This window comes from Octodon degus, unplaced genomic scaffold, assembly GCF_000260255.1.
Source record: "Octodon degus isolate 3935 unplaced genomic scaffold, OctDeg1.0 scaffold00082, whole genome shotgun sequence".
Lineage (NCBI taxonomy): Eukaryota > Metazoa > Chordata > Mammalia > Rodentia > Octodontidae > Octodon > Octodon degus.
In genome coordinates this window covers 7,179,916-7,186,453 of record NW_004524658.1, presented here as the reverse complement: position 1 = coordinate 7,186,453, position 6,538 = coordinate 7,179,916, and the positions used below count along the sequence as shown (strand labels likewise).

General features: G+C 34.5%; 1 protein-coding gene and 1 pseudogene across 4 annotated transcripts in view; both read right to left on the bottom strand.

Annotated features, from left to right (window-relative positions):
* Positions 1-6,538, bottom strand: part of Mbd5 (methyl-CpG binding domain protein 5) — a 479,901-nt gene that overhangs the window by 245,365 nt on the left and 227,998 nt on the right. The window lies entirely within an intron of this gene.
* Positions 447-545, bottom strand: LOC111818188 (annotated as a pseudogene).

Genomic DNA, 6,538 nt, shown 5'->3' with positions numbered 1-6,538 from the left:
TCCCTGATGCTTTTGCTAAGCTTGTTCTAAGTAGGTGCTTTAGACCACCGAGCCATCTCTCCAGCCCCTAAAAACTGTTTCTGTAATATCAGGAAAAGAGAAGCACACAGTTTATCCTTTCTATTCAACACAGAATTAATGTCTTAGCTAGAATAATTAGGCCAGTGAAACAAAAGTCACAAAAATTGAAATTGAGGAAATCATGTTCTACTTATTGGCAGACAACAGGGGCTTTCATGTACAAAATACTGAAAACGTCATCAAAAACTTCTTAGAATTACTAAATTGTTAAGATGCAGGATATAAAACCAATATGCAAAAATCAGTGGAATTTCTCCCTATAAGTAATAAATTATCAGAAAAAAACAATTATACTTATAACACACCCATACTCACACCCATCTGGTTATAAACGTAAAGATAAAATTGTTCAGGCTTTTTTTTTTTTAAATATGGAATGCTTCACGAATTTGCATGTCATCCTTGTACAGGGGCCATGCTTCTCTCTAGCATTCCAATTTTTAATATATGTGCTGCTAAAGCAAGCGCTAAAGAGCTTTGATGAGGATATTAAAGAGGATAGAAATAAATGGAAAGTAAACCCATGGACATAGATTGGAAGAATTAATATTGTTAAAATATTCACACTGGTCAAAATGATCTAAAGATACAATGACATCTTTAATGACAGAAAAGCTTACACTAATATTCACATAGGACCATAAAGGGACCTTGAATAGCCAAAGTGATCCCCATGCACAGGAAAAAAGGCTGGGGCCAGGGAGATGGCTCAGTGGAATAAGCGCTTCCCTGGCAAGTGCAAGGGCCTAAGTTCAATCCCCAGTTCTGCCAAACAAACAAACAAACAAACAAACAAACAAAAAACGGCTAAAGAAGTAACACATGGGTCTCAAAATATAATACAAAGCTATGGTAACCAAAACAGCACAAAACTGGCATAAAAACAGACAGATCAAAAGGATAGAATAGAGAACTCAAATAAATCTAAGCATCTAGAGCAAACTGTTGCTTGACAAAATCACTAAAGATACAAACAAAAGAAAGAACCACCTCTTCAATAAATGATGCTGGAAAGATTGGATATCCACATGCCATACAATAAAAGCAGACCTCTTTCGACATGATATATATGTAGTTGTATATATATTATATTACATTATATTATATAATGTAGAAAATATATATACATATATATTAAAATGTAAGATGTAAAATAACAAACCTACTGCAATATTACATTTGAAAGTAATAAGCACAGACAACAAAAATAAAAAGAACACTGGTATTTCATTAAACTTAAAAGAAAGAAAAATGGGGGGTGGGGAGATGGCTCAGTAGAATAAGCGCTTGCCTGGCAAGCCCAAGTGTCTGAGTTCAATCCCCAGTTCCGCCAAAAAAAAAAAAAAAAAAAAAAAAAAAAAACAGACTAGAGACAACCTATGGAATGGGAAGAAATGTTTGTAAACTATGGAGTACATCTGACTTGAGGTTAATACCGTGAATTTTCAAGACACCAAAATAAATCAATAGAGCAAGAAAAATACCTGATTATAAAGTAGACAAAAAAACAAAACAAAACAAAACAAAACAAAACAGTAAAGGTCTCTGGTTTCACTAATTGGAGTAAAAGTTCTGTCTGTAGGATTTTATTTTCTTTTTGGATAGGTTAAGGTTTCTTTTGTTGCTATAAGCATGATCTAGTTTAAAAAAAAAAAAAAAGTGCTCACAACAGGAAAGTCTACGAGGAGGGCTGCTCAGTGATAGGCTAGAGTTAGTGGGAGAGAGGCCGGGAGAGAGCAGTGGGCAGAGTGTTCTGATTTGGGATAGCACATGTGACCCGAGTTCAACTGTGGTTATAGCTGTACAACTCTGCCAATGTGATAAAATCTATTTATCCTTACATTTTAAGTGTGTAAACTGTATAAAAATTTTTAGTTTGATAAGGTACTTTATTTAAAATGAAAAAGTGGATAAAAATCTGAATTGAAGGCAATTCTCTAAAGAAGACATACAAGTGGTCAAAAGGCATGCAGAAAATTTTCAGCATCACCAACCATCAGAGAAATATCAATCAAAACCACAATGAAGTCTGACACTAGCATAAGTCTGCAGTTCCAACACTCAGGAAGTTGAGGTAGGAGAATCACTGTGAGTCTGAGGCCAGCCTGGGTTACACAGTGAGTTTAAGGCCATCCTGGAGTACACAGTGAGGCCCTCTCTTAATAGCAAAGCAAAGCAAAACAAAATCCACAATGAGATTATCACCTTATACCTGTTAAACTGGCTACTATAAAAAAAGACAAAAGATAATAAATACTTGGAAGGAGTAGAAAAAGGAATCTTCTTACCTGCTATTGATGAGAATGTAAAGTACTATACCATGATAGAAAAGAATATATACATGTGTCAAAAGTAAAAAAGAACATCCACACAAACTAGCAATCCTACTCCAGTGTATATTCAAGGAAATGAAACCACTGCATTGAGGAAACATGTGTTGCCAGAGTTGACTGTAGCACCTTTGACAAAAGCTAAATGTGGAGGAAACAAGTTAGAAAAGAAAATGTTAAAATCCTGGATTGTGAGTAATTTGTCTGCAAGAAAAGCAAACATCTCAATGAACTTTAACTTGACAAGTAAAGCCTCACATGAGTAGTAGTAAGTGAGGTTAAATGTCACATGATCACAGTTGAGCCAAGGGTTCTTCTCTCTCTCCTGCTGCAGGACTGTGGCTGATGGCCTCCCAAAAGGTTAAAAAGGAGATCTCCTCTTCAGAGGAGAAGGTAGAGGAATGCCTCACTTCAGATGAAATTAGGAAGATGTGTAAAATGTAGGAAACAAAACTTTGTACAAAAGTACCACCCGAATAAGGCTATAACAGTAGTATGTTTAATGACAATACAATGTCACACTTCTATAAAATTGTCAAAAAGAGGCAAAAAGCAAGTGTTACTGGATAACTTGCTAAAGTCATATGCAAGAAAGGATTCCTTGTCTCACTGATATGAGAACTGAACAAGTAAATAATATCCAAACTGTAAAAAGATATTGCAAATTAGGAAGAAGCCACTCAAAAGAAGACAAACTGAAATGGGGTAAAGGATGAAAAGGAAAAGGTTAAAAAATTTATATACAGGATAGTTAAGATAGTCATATAGCTAGTTTCTTGTAGGTCACTGACAATAAATGTTTGTGCTAATATTGTTTGAACAAAATATCATGCCTATATCTTGTACTCTTAACTACTATGAAGACAGCAGTATGCAATGTATTGTAACTCTCCTAACCTGTTCTGAAACTGTTTTATTGCTAATTTTTTTCTCTTTAAAAAATTCCACTGGGCCAATAGCAGTAATTTCATAAGTTAGAGTCATTCTACACAATAACTTCACTCTCTCATCTCCCTCGTGCCAGCTACGAATATTCTCAAAGGTAAGTGTAGGTTAATTTATTTTTCTTTATGCTTTGCATTCTCTTTATTCTTTTGCATTTTGGGTCACAGAACAAATCATATGAGTTTGCATTGTTTCTTATGAAGAAATTTGCTTTGATATATAAATGCTTTGGCTTATAAGCATGTTTCTGGAATTATTTATGCTCATAAATGAAGATTTTACTACACACATACATATACAAATATACATGTGCACACACAGAATAGAACATTATTCAGATCTTAAAAATGATGAACTTTAGCATGCCATAGCAGATGAACCTGGAGGACACTGGTGAAATGATCTCATTTGTATGGAATTAAAAAAAAACATCAAACTCATAAAAGTATAGAGCAAAATAATGGCTAGGAGAGCCTGGAGAGGGATGGATGAGGAAAGGGTGGTTAGTGGGTGTGGTAGGAGGAGTATGTCCTTGTATTCTGCTGTACAGAGCATGACTGTATTTAATAATAATACATTGTGTATGTCATAATAGAAGAGAGCGTTTGAATATTCTCACACAAAGAAACAATAAATCTTTGAGGTAATGAATATTTTATTTACACTACTTCGTTTTATAATATATAAACACAAAAAAATCACACAGTACACTGATAATATGTTTACTAATTTTTTAAAACTAAGCTTCTTCCATGGAAATAGTACAAGGGAAAGCAGAGAAAATAAAAGACCTTTGGTTTTCCTGAGGTATAACAATGTTTTAACCACTAAAGCTCTTTCTGGGGCTGAGGAGATAGCTCAGTGGCCTAAGTGCCTGCCTGGCAACCACAGGGACCCAGGTTCAATCCCTGGTATGGCATGTTTGCACTGGCCCTGAGCGTGGTGGTACATCCCTGTAATTCCAGTGCTTGGGAAGTTGACGCAGGAGGATCACTACCAGTCTTAATTGCAAAATCCTATACCAAATGAATAAAAAATAAATAAAATTAAAGCCTTTTCCATATACTTAGGAATAAAGTGGTCAAAGTGGGAAGTATAGAAGAAAAGCTCCAAATGGAATGAAGGTACCAGATAAAAGTCCAGGGTCTTTATATTCAAACCATAAAGAGGAATGTAATTCTTTTACCTGTAGTAGAATATATAAATGGATCAGACTCAATTTTGACTATAAATATATATTTTTTCTTTTTCGTTTTTTCAAGTTAGGGTCTCACTGTATAGTTCAGGCTGGCTTTGAACTTAGTAGGTGGCCCAGTGTGGCGTTGAACTGGTGAACACTCCTAAGTGCTGGGACTACAAGCATGCCTGCACCATCATGCTCAGCTTGTATTCATGTTTTCTAACTTAAACTATTATAGCAGATGAAGAAACAGAAATTCAGAAAAAAAATTTACCTAAGGTCATAAAAATGGCAGCACCTAGATAAAAATAAGCATAATTCTAAAATAGCAGATTTATCCACAAAGACAGTTAATTTGTGCACAAAGAATCACAATACCTCTAGCCTACCTTTCAATTTCAGGCATGAAAGAATATTTTCCTAGTGCTTCCAAATTTAATGAGCACTTAATATGTTTCAGACACTATGACAGGCTCTCTTAATGATCACTTGCTATTTGGAAATAGAATTAAAAAGTGGCACATAAAAATAATCCTCTCTGAAATGTACTCAAAGCTATACTCTCAAAGTTTCCCTATTTTGTACATACCCATGTCTAGTACGTGTGTTTTTGTTCTACTAAACTACTCTTCTGTGAGGTAGGGTAGTACAAGAATCACCTCATTGTATGCCCTAAAAAGGCCCAGCCTAGTAATCTACTATTAACAAATTCTTAGGGGCTGGTGAGATGGCTCAGTAGTCTAAAGCACCTACTTGCAACAAGCTAAGCTATGCAAAGCACAGGGACCATGGTTCAATCCCCAGCACCACATGCCAGCCAGCCCCGCCCCCTGGCTGAGCTGGCCACACACACACACACACACACAAAATAAATAAATAAATGTAAAAAAACAAAAACAAAAACAAAAACAAATTCTTAAAGAAAGTGGGCATAGGGGCCCACAAAATAAGCACTTGCCTGGCAAGAGGAAGGGCCAATTCAATCTCCAGTTTCAAAAAAAAAAAAAAAGAAAAAAAAAAGTGTACATAAATTGAACTAGTGTTCCTAAGCTGTAGGAGCATCTAAGTAAAAATTTTATTGTCCAATCTTTTAATAATTATAATTTTAAAAACTGAAAAAGATTTATGATTTGAAAATTTTATTTTACTGGTAAGCTTAACTAAAACTGTTAAATTTTTATGAAAAGAAAAATAAAATCTATAAATCTTGCTTTTTTCTTATGGTACCAGGGGTCAAACTCAGGATTTTGAGCTTGCCAGGTAGGCGCTTAAGCTGCTAAGCTATCTCTCTGGCTAAATTCCATATTTTATGTAAACAGGCTTTGCTTGCTTGTCATATATTATAACTTTAGGTAGAGTTTTTTTTTTCTTTTTATAACACAGTCTCCTACAATTCATGTTAGATGATTGCAAAAGTATGAGATTCCATTTTAAAAGGTATGAATAATTTCTCTTTTCTAGGTCTACAATCATGATTTTAGATATATATGCATTGTCAAATCTGTTAAGATTTTACATAAAAAAGAAAAATCCTGATAGGAATTATTTTCTTCCCTCATCTGACATTGCGTTTAGCTTTTCAGTTAGATAAAAATAAAATCAATATGAAAGGACAGGACAGAGTTTAATCTCAGATGTTACTGAGGCTTCTTTTTTCCTTTTGGTGGAAAAGAGATACGTGACAATTTATGGTATGCATAAGAGATCAGAATCTGGTCCTAAGTTTACATGATTGATGAGTTTCTATCTGAACAGGTGCAAATGTGAACAGCAACTGTAATAACGGTTTCCAGGGAGAGAGAGTTAATGCAACCTCAGCTAGTTTCCTATTCTATCTTTAGCATTAAACTGCTTTCACTAGAGCAAAATGTTTTGAAACCACACATTACATCCCATGTATTATTTTTTTTTATTTTTTATTTTTTTTCTATAGTTTTATTGATAAACAGCAATGAGACAGTTTCAAATCAAATCGGAAGTACAGTTTCAACAAATAATACAC